Source organism: Symphalangus syndactylus, chromosome 2 (assembly GCF_028878055.3).
Source record: "Symphalangus syndactylus isolate Jambi chromosome 2, NHGRI_mSymSyn1-v2.1_pri, whole genome shotgun sequence".
In the NCBI taxonomy this organism is placed as follows: domain Eukaryota; kingdom Metazoa; phylum Chordata; class Mammalia; order Primates; family Hylobatidae; genus Symphalangus; species Symphalangus syndactylus.
Window position 1 is genome coordinate 143,577,825 of NC_072424.2, and position 13,751 is coordinate 143,591,575.

Consider the following 13,751-nt stretch of genomic DNA (forward strand, 5'->3'; position numbering starts at 1 on the left):
GAAAGACAATTTTTCCATGGACCAGGAGTGGGAGGGACGATTTCAGGATGACTCAAGCACATTATGTTTATCATTAGATTCTCACAAGGAGCATGCAAGCTAGATCCCTTGCATGCCCAGTTCACAATAGGGTTCAGGCTCCTATGAGAATCTGATGCTGCCACTGGTCTGACAGGAGGTGGAGCTCAGCTTCGCTCACTTGCCCCACCACTCACCTCCTGCTGTGCAGCCCAGTTCCTAACAGGCCACAGACCAGTACCAGTCTGTCACCTGGGGGTTGGGGATCCCTGATTTTTGTAATTGGAAGTAAAGTTGTTCTCATTACTTTAAAATAAAGACAGTACCATCGTTATAAAGTATTCTCTAAGTGCAATTGTAGGGAAAAGTTCTGCTGAAAACTCTAGGGATGGTTAGTCGTTTTAGGGAAATACGGGGAACTAGATGGATTCTGGTTTTTATTTATCTTCCTTCAAAACAGCTACTAGTAATCTGCAGAAAAGATGCATGGGAAATAAACCAGGAAAACTGAGCCCAAAGTGAGGTGCAAAGGTTCTAAAAGGATCAGTGGTCAATGATGTCGTGGCATGTATTAGCTGAATCCAAAGTTGATGTGAGTTCCAAAATTATACTGAGACTTTGGGGGAAAACAAAGGCTCAGCTATGCTCATCCATCGTATTTCAGTTTCTTCATCAGTTCCTTGAGTGGCCACCACTTCTACTGTGATAAGTCACCACTGACCTAGGCCAGTGCTCTGTTCTTGTCGCAGTTACAAGGTGAGCTTTCTTTAAAAGATTATTTGACTAACAATTGGCCTCACCCATTTGATTGTGAGCTTCGTGAACACATGCATCATTTCCTTTTTTTCGAGACAGAGTCTCACTCTATCGGCCAGGCTGCAGTGCAGTGGCACAATCTTGGCTCACTGCAACCTCCACCTCCCGGATTCAGGTGATCCATCCACCTCAGCCTCCTGAGGAGCTGGGACTACAGGTGAGGGTCACCATTCCTAGCTGATTTTTGTATTTTCTGTAGAGACAGTGTTTCATCAAATGATCCACCTGTCTTGGCCTCCCATAGTGCTAAGATTATAGGCATGAGCCACCATGCCCAGCTATTTTTATTTTTATTTAGTTTTTGCTAATAATTTAATCCTTGGTGGCTGACACATATTAGGGGCTCAGAACAAGTTTGAGTAAAAAAGCACTGCAGTATGAGCTTAAAAATAATTATAACACTTGGACTGTGGAAACACAAATTACCTTACCGATCTGAAAATTGCATTTTGTACTTTTTGCTTTAATTGCATATTTTGAAAAAAGAAATGCCTCATAATTTTTCCTTGACTGTTATTTCATTTTCTTTATTCCTCAAAGATACTGTAGACATTGGAGGAAACACCAGAGCCCATACAGGGATGGTTGATTGTGAGAAAAGGTAAGACAAGTCTCTCTATTTGAAACCCTGAAACTTTTGTGAGAAAAGGTAAGACAAGTAAGTCTCTCTATCTGAAACCCTGAAACTTTGGTTTAAAAACAAATTTTTTAAAAAATGGTGGAGGATGAGGTAAGGTTTCAGGTCAGCAGTAGTAAAATTCTCTTTTCCACTAAGGGCACTTTATTCAGAGTCTGCTTAAAATGTGAGAGGGCATCACACACATTAATAATGAATAATTCCATTTCCTTTCTTTTTTAAGTGATTTACAAGAAACTTGTTGCATAGATTTTTTTAAAATCAACCAAATGCCCTTGAAGTGTAATGGTTGTTTACTAGAAAGCATAATTACTGAAAATGTTGGGCTGCATTAATAGAGGCATGTTGGTCAGATTATGGAAGGTCATGATCCCTCTATAAGAATCGCAACTTTGAATATTTGTTATTTCTTAATTTTTGCAACAACTGTGAAAGGCAAATAACTAAGGGGGCCCTGAATCCTAGTTGTTAGAGGAACAGGCATCCCTCAGCTTTGTGACCTTGGGAAATCCTTTCACCAGCTCCATAGAGTTGTTAATAGAAGAATTCCTGAGCTGATACATAAAAAGCACTTACTTCGTGTAGGGCTGAGACTTAATAAACAATAAATAGCAGCAATCATTTGATTATCTGACAAGCGAGAAACATAGATTCCTTTCCTTATGTGACTTGTCCAAGATCCCACAATTGGAAGAAGTTGAGCCAGGGCTGAAATCCAGGCTCAGCTCTGTTTTAAATTCCAAGTCCCTTCTTCACTCACTTCTCAGCTTCCTTTTCCCTCGATCTTGCCATAGTAACGTCCCAGACAGACCTTTGCTTTGCCAAGATCTGATGTTGACATAATACCCCATGCTATCCCCAGGCTTCTTCCTTGAGAGATTGAATGTTTCCATGTCTCCAGTAGTCACTTACATCTCCCTGACAATCTACTCTGCTAAGTACATTGCTTGCAAAATACTTAAACAACAAACAAACAAATATGCAGATAAACACACCTTTGCACCTTCCTGCCAGCTCATCATCCAGGTCTATCTTGTTCCTTTGCCGCATGCACAAGTTAACGAAGAGCAGGCCCCTGTCTACCCCCTGCACCATCCTCTCTCTCTTCAGCCCTCGCAGCCTGGCTCTAACCTTCCTTTGTGTGGAAACCCAGGGGTCCGGTGACCATTGCTATAGCTGAGGCATTGCTCTGTCTTCTGTTTGTCAACCTTGACATCACCAAGAACCTCTAAGCACCCCCAAGCCTGCTGCCCTGGGCTTCGTGACTCCATTTCTTGCCTTCCTGCCTCACTCCAGCTTTGCCAACTTGTTTGCTTTCTTTTCTTGACTCTTCTTCCTACTCTCTCCAGACTGGCTCAATTTCTTTTAAGAAATCAGAGAATTGCAGAATCATAAGAAATCTAAAAAGTTATCTGGTTCAATAGCGATCCACTGTCTCCTCCACTGCCACCAGTATCTCTGGCTGGTGCCACTCTAGGCCCTGCAGTGCTGGCGGGGGGCTCTCCCTGCCCCGTATGCCCATCAGCGCACCTTTATGTGGCTGCCGATGTCGGGGAGCGCCCATTCATTCCATCCACACTGCCTTCCCACGGCTCCTTTTACTCTGCCCTGTGAGACCCTCCCTGGCCCCTGCACCATCACCCCAGACTCTGAAGGCTCTCACCTCTCCCTGATCTCCCCCTACAACCCTGAGGTTTCCTCTCTCCAGATAACAGCCCAGTTTCTTCACCTGAAATTCAGTAAATATGCTTTCTTTTTCTCCACTTTCCTGTCACTGCACCCATTCCAATTTACCCATCCGTAAACTCGGAATTTTGCTTGCCTCAAAGAATCTGCACACAATACAGCAGAGTGCTCACCACTCCAGTTCTGGAGCAGACACAGGTGGAGGTGGGTCCTCAGCTGGAATGAGGTCCCAGGAGCTAAGTTATTGGGTAGCTAATGCGGAAAAGTAGTGTTCTACCTAACATAGAATAGATCGATGATGACAAACTGATGGCCGGCTGGCTGGCTGACTGACTGCTTAGGTGGCTGACTGGAAGGCTGGCTGGATGGATGGATAAATATGGATGGATAGATATGGATGGATGGATGGATAGATGCATGGATGGATGGATATGGATAGATGGATGGATGGATGGATATGGATAGATGGATGGATGGATGGATATGGGTAGATGGATGGATGGATATGGATAGATGGATGGATAGATATGGATGGATGGATGGATGGATGGATGGGGGGATGGATATATAGATAGGTAGATAGATATATAGATAGAATGGATTCATACATAAGAAACAATGTCAGAATCACAGATAGGCAAAATAAGTTGTTTACTGAAGTGTGCAGAAAGCTGACCAGAAGCAGTAAATGTGAGTTTGAACCTGGGTGCCCCACATGGGCGTGGAGTTTGTCCCACTGCAGTTATGAGTAAGATGTGAGGGGCAGTCACTTCTTGTCGTCCTGACCACGTGGTTGTGCCATGTCTTGGTCCAGGTCTCTGCTTCTCCATCTGTTTTTCTCAAACCCTTTACCACACTCTGAAATTATCCCTTTTGACTTCCTTTTTTTTTTTTTCTATACCCCAAGGCCACTCCTGGGAAGGCAATTGTCTTGTTCACAGTAGTAGCACAGTACCTGGCATGTAGTAGCAGCTCAGTGAGTATTGGTTGGGCCTGTCAGCGGTTTAATAAATTGATATATTCTGTGCACACACACAGGAGGGTGCACTAACACAGCGAAATTAAAAATGCAAAGGCATAAGCAGCTTTGCTGGTGTTGTTACGCCATCGTGTGGCCTTTTTGACTATTGCAGCTACAGGCTCATGGCTGTATTTATACCTTTAGGGTAATACCGGTTTGCCTCGTTTGCAGGTGGGATGAAGTCAGAGGCTGATAGGATTTACTGCACTCACCTGCTTCTCTTGTACCTATCTTGCTATCCTTGTGCTCTCATTAGAACTGATGTTTCTCGAGGTGCACGTTTGGCTTCTGCTTTTCTCATTGTGAAGTATTTGTTGATCCATTACACCTGGCTGCAAATGACTACTAATTCCAAATCTCAATCCCTAAGTTCACATTCCTCATATCAGCATTTAAAGTGACAAAGCTCTCTAAACACTGCTTCAGCTGCATCCCACAGATTTTAATATGTTGGATTTTTGTTGTCATGCATATCAAAATATTTGCTACTTTCCCTTTGATTTCATTTTTGGCCTATGAACTATTTAGAAGTGTGTTCTTTAATTGTCAGATATTTAAAGGGTTTTTCTAGATATCTTGTTAACTAATTTCTAAATAAATTCCGTTGTGTTCAGAAAATATACTTTGCAGGACTTCAGTGCTTTTAATGAGACTTGTTTTATGTCCACCCGCTTGTCTGTGTTAGCAAATGTATTATGTGCATTGGAAAAAAAATGTATATTCTGCAGTTGCTGAATGTAGCGTTCCATACATAGCAATGAGATACAAGTGGTTGGTTGTGTTGTTCAGATCATCCCTGTCTTTACTGACTTTTTGTCAATTTGTTCTATCAATTGCAGAAAGAGATATATTAAAAAATTCTTAGCTATAATTGTGAAGTTGTCAGTATTTTCTAGTTCTTTTCATTTTGCTTTGTGTATCTAAGGCTGTGTATTAAGCACATACACAGCAATTAACAATAGTTAATTGCTAAATCTTCTTGATGAATTGTCACTTTATGATTATGATAATGAAATGTCTCTAGTAATGCTCTGATACTACATTTGCCACTCAGCCTTTTTTATCCATGTCATTTGCTCATGGTATGTCTTTTCTGGTCCATTTCTTTTTGAACCTACCTTTGTCTTTATATTTAAAGCATGTCTTTTTCTTTCTTTCTTTTTTCTTTCTTTCTTTTTTTGAGACGGAGTCTCACTCTGTTGCCCAGCACTCACTGCAACCTCTGCCTCCAGGGTTCAAGTGATTCTCATTCTCCTGTTTCAGCCTCCCAAGTAGCTGGGATTACAGGCACCTGCCACCAGGCCCAGCTAATTTTTGTATTTTTAGTAGAGATGGGGTTTTACCACTTTGCTCAGGCTGGTCTTGAACTCCTGACCTCAGATGATCCACCAGCCTTGGCCTCCCAAAGTGCTGGGATTACAGGTGTGAGCCACTGCACCCGGCCTAAAGCTTGTCTCTTGTAGTCAGCATATAGTATGCTATTGTTTTTTATCCCTACCAACAATCTCTGGCTTTTGATTAGCATGTTTAGACTATTAACATTTACTGTAAGTACGAATGTGGTTGGTTTAAGTCTTCCATTTTATTACTTATTTTCCATTTGTTCCCTCTGTTTTTGTTTCTTGGATCCCCATTTCCTCCTTCCTTTTGGATAATTTAATTTTTTTAGTATTTCATTTTAATTCATCTATGGGCTTTTCAGCTACATCCTATACATGTTTTAGTGTTTGCTCTGTAGGTTAAAATATACATACCTAATTTTTCACATTTGACTTAGAGTTAACTTGTCTCACTTTAAGTAAAACAAAGAAAACTTGCAGACATACTGGACCCTCTACCACTACCACCCACATTGATCTGTGTGCTATAGATGTCATAGATTATGTCTACACACATTGAAAACCCCACCAGGCAGTATTATAATTTTTGCTTTTAATAGTCATAAGTATTTGAGAGAAGTTCAGAGGAAAAAAAATATTATCCTAGCTATTTATCATTGACTTCCCTTTATTACTCAAAAGCCAAGTTTCTCTCAAGTGTCATTTTTCTGCAGCATGAAGAACTTCATTTTGCATTTCTTGTAGAGTGGGTCTTCAGGTGATGTTTTCTTATTTTCTTTCATCTGAGAATATCTTGACATTGCTTTATTCCTGAATTCCATAGAGAGAGAGAGAGAGAGAGAGAGAATGAGAAAGAGTCTCACTCTGTTGCCCAGGCTGGAGTGCAGTGGCACAATCTCGGCTCACTGCAACCTCTGCCTCCCAGGTTCAAGTGATTCTCATGCCTCAGCCTCCCAAGTAGCTGGGATTACAAGTGTGCACCAACACACCTGGCTCATTTTTGTATTTTTAGTAGAGACGGGGTTTTGCCATGGTGGCCAGACTGGTCTCAAACTCCTAGCCTCAAGTGATCCACCTGCCTCAGCCTCCCAAAGTGCTGTTAAAATCCTTTGGCCACTTAAAAAAATGGGCTACCTTTTATTGTTGAGTTGTTAGAGTTCTTCATATATTTTAGATACAAATCTCTTATGCAGTACATGATTTGCAGATGTTTCTCCCATTTTTCCGTGTTTTTGGTGATGTCTTTGGATGCCTAATGTTTTAAATTTTAATGAAGTACAATTTATTTTATTTTATTTTTTGCTGTTGTTACTTGTGCTTTTGGTGCCATATCTAAGAAAACATTCCCAAAGCATGAGCCACCATGCTTGTCCCTGAAGGATATTTTTGCTCAATATAGAATTCTGGATTGACAGCTGTTTTCGTTCAGTAAATATGTTGTTTTAACATCTTCTGGTCTTCACAGTTCCTAATGTGACATCTAATCATTCAAATTATTATCTCCCTGGATGTGCCATTTTTCTCTAGTTGCTTTAAAGAATTTTTCTTTATATTTGGCTTTCAACAATTTGATTATAATTGTTTTCCTTGAGTATATCTTTCACCAAATTGGGAACATTTTTAGCCATTATTTCTTCAAATGTTTTTCCTGCACCAATCTCTTTTTCTGATCCTCGAGAACTTCAGTGACACATATTTTAGATCTTTTGACATTTGCTTATTGTTTCCTGCATTTTGTCATTTTTTTCAATAATGTTTCTCTTTGTCCTTCAGATTGGATTATTTTTATTGTTTTACCTTTAGATTCTCTGACACTTTATTCTGTTTTCTCCATTCTGCCATTGAACTCATCCAGTGTATTTTTAACTTTGGTTTATTTGTTTTTCAGGTCTAAGTTTTTATTTTGGCTCTTTTTAATAATTTCTATTTTTTCCTGTGCTCACTCCTATCATTCTGATTATTCCAGTTGTATTTACCATTACTTTATAAAGCATAGTGACAATAGTTGCTATAAAGTCCTGGTCTAATAATGTTAACATCTGTACATCTTGGGGTTGACATCTGTTTATTGTTTTTTTACTTGAAAATTAGTCACATTTTTTTCTAATTCTGTGTATAAAATTTTGGATTGTTTAATAGATATTTGAATGATACATTGATTCTGAGTCCCATTACAATCCTCTGAAGAACATTGATGCTTTTATTTTAATAGGCATTTAGCCCAGTTAGATTCTGACCACAAACTTAGTCTTTAGTCTTGTTTACTTACGGGCAGAGTTTCTAATCTCAGTTTCATTCTCAAATATTTTGTTATGCTTCTTTGGATCTGTTCTGCCATTCACAGCTAAGACCTAACAACAAGATTGTCTAAGTTCAAAAGCAACGTTAGAAATCCCCTTCTTTGGCTTTTTTGTCCAAACTGGTATTGCCATCTCGGACAACTATGATATTAAACAATTGTATTTATTGTTTTGACAAATGCTCTGAGGATAGGGTTATCACCACTGAGAAAGCTCTGCATCAGAGCAATTAAAGGTAAGTTCTGTGAATGGGTCTTTTCCACGGAGCTGCCTGATGGACTAGACGTTTACAACTCTCTTGGTTGCTTCCAAACTTTGGCAATTATTTTAAAAATGGGGCTCTAAGCATTTGTGGGCAGGTTGTTGTGTGGACGTTTTGTGGAGCAGAGAGGGGCAAGGTTCCTACGCATGACTGTGTAACTATTTTCCTGTCAAGTTTTAAAATTAAGCCTCTGGACAAAACACAAAAGGTAACTACTTACGGACTCTGAAAAGTCACAAAATCAGGTGAATTGTGAAGGGGAGTAAAAAGTTGAGGAAACTACATGAAATTAAGTACATTTTCTGATTAATTTTAACAAGGATGTCAAGGCAATAAAATGGGGAAAAATGTATCTTTTCCACAGATGATGCTGAGAAAATAAGATACCAGCATCTAAAAGAATGAAGTTGGAAACTTCCTCACACCACACACAAAAATCAACTCAAAATGTATCTAAAATCAACATGTAAGAGGCAAACATATAAAACTCTTAGAAGAAACTATAGGAATAACTCTTCATGACCTTGAGTTGGGCAATGTTTTCTTAGATATGGCACCAAAAGCACAAGTAACAACAGCAAAAAATAAATAAATAAATAAATTGTACTTCATTAAAATTTAAAACATTAGGCATCCAAAGACATCACCAAAAACATGGAAAGACAACCTATAAAATGGGAGAAACATTTGCAAATCATATACTGCATAAGAAATTTGTATCTAGAATATATGAAGAACTCTAACAACTCAACAACAAAAGGTAACCCATTTTTTTAAGTGGCCAAAGGATTTTAACAGGCATTTCTCCAAATAAAATATAGAAACAGCCAATGAGCATATGCAAAATTAATCAATAAGGATGTGCAAACAAAACCATAATTATATACTGCTTCACATCTGCTAGGATGACTAAAAAAGTTTTTAAGACAATAACAATTGTTGGTGAGGATATAGATAAATTAAAACCCTCATGCATTGCTGAAGGGATTGTAAAATGATGCAGCAACTTTGGAAGCATTTTGGCAGTTCTTCAAAACATTAAATATGCAGTCACTATATGACCCAGTAATTCTTCTCTTAAGAATATATTCAAGAGAAATGAAAATAAACATCTACATAAAAAGTTGTGTGCAAATGTTTATAGCAGCATTATTCCAAAAAGCCAAAAGGTAGAAACAACCAAAATGTCCATTGGAGGGTGAATGGGAAAAGAAAACCTGGAATCCATACAGTGAAATGGAAAACAAAAAGGAATGAAATACTCATACGCACTGCAACTTGGATGAATTTTGAAAACATTACGTTAAGTGAGAAAAGCCAATGACAAAGTACCACACACTGTAAGATTCCATTTATTTAAAATGTCCAGAATAGACAACTCTATAAACATAGAAGACAGGTTTGTGGTTTCCAGGGGATAAGGGAAGATGGAATGGGGAGTGATTGCTAGTGTGTATGAAGTGATGAAAATATCCTAGCTAGCATTAGATAGCAGTGCTGGGTGCACAACCTTGAATATACTAAAAACCATTGAATTGAACATGTAAAGAGGGTTAATGTATTGTATGTGAATATTATCTCAATAAAGCAGTTATTTTTCACCTATCGGAATGATAATGTCTAGTGGTGGTGCTGATGAGAGTGTGAGTAAGAAGGTATTCTGTATGCTGAAATGGGTTGTGCAAATTGGTACAACCTCTTTCAGGGTCAATTTTGTAGTTTTTTTTTAAGTGTAATATGCATATACCCTTTGGCCCAGAATTTCAAATTCTAGGAAAATATTCTACTAGTAAAATTCATATATGTACACAGTAAAGATTTGGTAGATCTTCATGTGTTAATATAAAATGATCTATAAGATATTTTATTGGGCTGTAAATATTTGAATAAAGTCTATACAATAGATCTTATTCTAATTTTTGAATAAGGTCTATAATACTTTTCCAATGTTAATTTCCAGATTTTGATTGCTATCGCATGATTGTATGAGTTGTTAATATGAAGGTAAGCTGGTGAAGGATATATGGGAACTCTGCTATTTTTGTATATCTAAGATTATGCAATATAAAGCTAAAATACCATAATAACTTTGGTAAAAATATGTATGTTGTGAAAATACAGCTATTTGAATGAAAACGAGCATCCAATTCAAGAGAATGGTTTCCTGCCCATCCTGAGTGGGGAGAATAGAATGAGAGAGGTGTACAGTAGTGATTTCAGCTATACTTGCAATATTTCACTTTTTAAACTTCATCATATATAGTCAGGTGTTTGTTACATAATTCTTTGAAATTTTCATACAAAAGGAAAGTACCCACACACACAAAAGGCAATAAAAATTGTTGCAACCAATGTCGTGAGTCTGCGAATACCTGGAATCCATCTAAGGTCCCATGATTAAAGCTGCTGCTTTGAAAAACTTGGCAGTGTTAGTACCTTCATTTGCTGCACAAACGCACATTTTACTTCACTGCTGATGGATCCAAAGGGGAAAATATTCCTGCTAGGATGCTGTTCTGTCACTGGATGGAAGGCAAGGGAGTCTGAGAGTGTAGAGAAAGAAAGAAAATCCTTCAACGACTGTGTGTTCCGTGACTAGAGCCATTCTCATTTTTACAGGGAGACGCCATCTGCCCATTCAGGAATGAGTGGTGAGACTCTCTCCTTGGGCTCTGCACACCACCGCGAACATTTTGTCAGCACGGGTGACTCATAGCTTACACGGAAAACAGTAGCCTGTCCCTAGCAACCGCACATCGTCTTTTTCCCAGACATTTCCAATTTCTCTGCACTCCTATGGAGACTGTTATTTTCTTCTTGCTTCACTCTTTGTGTGACATAAGACAGAAATCTACACAGCTCTTCCACACCATGGGTGTATATGGACTGAACCAGAATAACAGCAAATAAACCGTGGTGGACCCAGGTACTGGAAATAGCCAGACCGCTTACCTTAAGGGAAAATGTACCAGGAATATCCTTAGTGTCCAGCCAGCTTTTATGAACTGCTTTTTGGTCTCCAAAGGATGGGAACTGGTGGTGGGCCAAGCAGCCTCAGGTGAATGTGGCCTCCTGGTTCTCGATGCTGATACTGATCTGGCAGTAAAACCCTGTGAGGGAGCGCGATGGCTAGGAACAGCCGATTTGCAGATGAATGAGAATAAACGGGAGAAAGTGGAGGCTTTTCCAGCCAGTGTTCTTTAACAATGATCCTCACTGATTCGCTGCCACACACACGTCAGTCCTCGCCTCAAGATGAGCATTTTGCACACAGCGGATTCCTCTCTCCTGTTGACGTCCTCTCTCTCGTCTCAGTTTATCAACTACTTTTTCCCTTCCAATGGCCTTTCCCTTTCTCTCCTGTGCCGGCGGCTCCTTTCCTCTCTCTGATCTGCAAACGTGAGCCCTCTTTACTGCACAGCCTCAGATTCCGCCTAAGAGATTCACCCATTCTTTGACTTTATGGCCCATTTATGTCTCAGTGATTCCCGAATGTGTATATCCAACTCAGGCCTCTTTAAGTGATTACTTTACAAATCCATCTGAAAATCACACAGCTACATCCAACTTCACACATCTAAAATTGTCTCGTTCTAGCCCCAAATATGTTCTCCTCTCGCGTTCTCTCTCTCGGCGACTGGTGCCTCCATCTCCCTCCTTGCTCCCAACAGACATGGTGTCATTCTTCACACCCCACGTCGTCCCTCTCCTCATCCCTCTCATATCTTGTTCCTTTTTTGCAGCGGCGCCCCTCTGCTGGAGTGTCTGGCCCCACGGCAGGCAGAAGGAGCTTCGCTTCCTGAGTATCCTGAACAAAGAGTTCAGCTGGAGGTGGAGCCGCCAGTGTCACTTTACCAAGGAGAACAGAGAGCCACAGCTGCCTCCATGGCAGCGATACCTCCAGGTCACTGGGGCTGCAGAGAAATGGCTGTCCCTGAGCTGCGGGACATTTGCACATTTGCAGTAGGAAGTGCAGAGGGCTTCATGCCGGAGAGCTGCTGAGGGAGCCAGGGGCAATTCTTGGGGCAAGTGGGGATTCCAAGAGCCATGGACCTGTGTTATCCCTGAGCTCAGCACCTCCAGTGCTTTCCTCAAGGCGGCAGGCCTCGGGAGCCCATGCTGCAGTTGTTTCTCTAGTTACTTCCATCCATTTTCCACCTCCTCCCCTTAGGTAGGAAGTCTTGCCAGAGTCACAGCTGTGTGAAAAGTGCCACCTTCCTGAAACAGCTGAGTCAAGTCAGTCTTCTCATGACTTCATGTCTAATCCCCCACATTTCTAATAGGAATGAAGGAGGGTAAACCATTTAGAAATAAAACATAAAGATTTATTTGCATGATGTCTCCGTGAAACAGCTCCTTGGACTGTCTGTGGGAGGAAGAATGTTGCAGGAAGAGGACATGGCATGAACCGGCAAGGTTTTCCCCAAAATTCCAAGGGACACTGTGGGGCACAGAACTGGAAGTCAGGCAGCTGAGTCCTGGCTAGGAAGCAGTGGGACGTGACACCTGCCAAGTCTGAAGGGAGAGAAAGGAGGCCACAGGGCAGGGCAGCCAAGAAGCAGGCCGGACTCTCAGCCTCAGGAGCCCTTCAGGAAGGGGACTTCGTGGGTCTCCAGGGTCTGCCAGCATGAGGGGCTGTGCCAGGCTGCACTCCTAGGGGCTCAGGGACCAAGCCCTTGTGTCACCAGAATGTTCAGACACGCTGCTGAATCAATATCTTCTGAAGGGGAACTCTAGACTTATAGAAGTGGGAGATCAGGATGACAGATATTAATTATCTGTTAATTAATATTAATTATGCCCCTCTAGTGAGCAAATTCTGAGAAAGGTGTTTTCCTCATTGGCAAAATGGTTTAGGAAGCCCTTGACAAGGTTGTAATAGGAATTAAAAATATGTGTGAACATATGTACCTGAATATGTATAGTATGTATGTGAATCGTGAGTATATATATATCGATATGTCGATGTATATTGTGCATGTATACACATATAAATGTGTCTATATATATGTGTATGTATATGTCTATTAGAATGCATATGTATATTGTGTGTCTGTACTTACTTGTATATGTGTGTATGTATGTGTGTATATAAATGTGTATATGTGTATATATAGTGCTTTCTACATATATAATATATTAATATGTATGTCTGTATATATACATAAATGAGTATGTATGTGTGTGTACATGTATGGTGTATTTATATGTGTTTATATGTATGTATATGAGTAGATGTATTGTGTATATATACATAAATACACAAATGTGTGCATATATATGAATATGTATGTGTGCATGTATACCTCTACTGATATGTAAATGTGTGTATACATATATGAATATGTACACCTATGTATATGTATATAAATGTGTATATGTTTGTATGTATATGTACATGAATACATATATGTATGTGTTTGTGTGTATATGTGTATACGTATATAAATGTGTAAGTGTATTTGTGTATTTGTGAATATGTATATGGGCATACATATATGAACATGTATGTATGTGCATACATGTAATGATGTGTATATGTCAAGTGACCATCACATGACCACATCTTCATCCCCTTCTCCAGACAGCCAAACCCATCACCCACAGCCCTGCAGGCACAGACGGCTCTCCCAGAGCCCCTCCCTGAGACATTAGGCCCTGAGGAGGCTTC

The 13,751-nt window shown here is 40.0% G+C and overlaps 1 long non-coding RNA gene and 1 other non-coding gene across 2 annotated transcripts; one reads left to right on the plus strand and one right to left on the minus strand.

The window, feature by feature from the left end:
- The first annotated feature begins 566 nt into the window (after nt 1–566).
- Nucleotides 567–638, plus strand: LOC129478161 (small nucleolar RNA SNORD45). Its single transcript, XR_008656316.2, has one exon. It is a non-coding gene; the product is annotated as a small nucleolar RNA SNORD45 (small nucleolar RNA).
- Nucleotides 639–6,095: 5,457 nt separating this feature from the next.
- LOC134735909 (uncharacterized) lies at nt 6,096–11,252 on the minus strand. The gene is made up of 2 exons (XR_010119498.1): nt 11,033–11,252; nt 6,096–6,328 (listed from the first exon to the last, which is right to left on the minus strand). It is a non-coding gene; the product is annotated as an uncharacterized lncRNA (long non-coding RNA).
- Nucleotides 11,253–13,751: the final 2,499 nt, after the last annotated feature.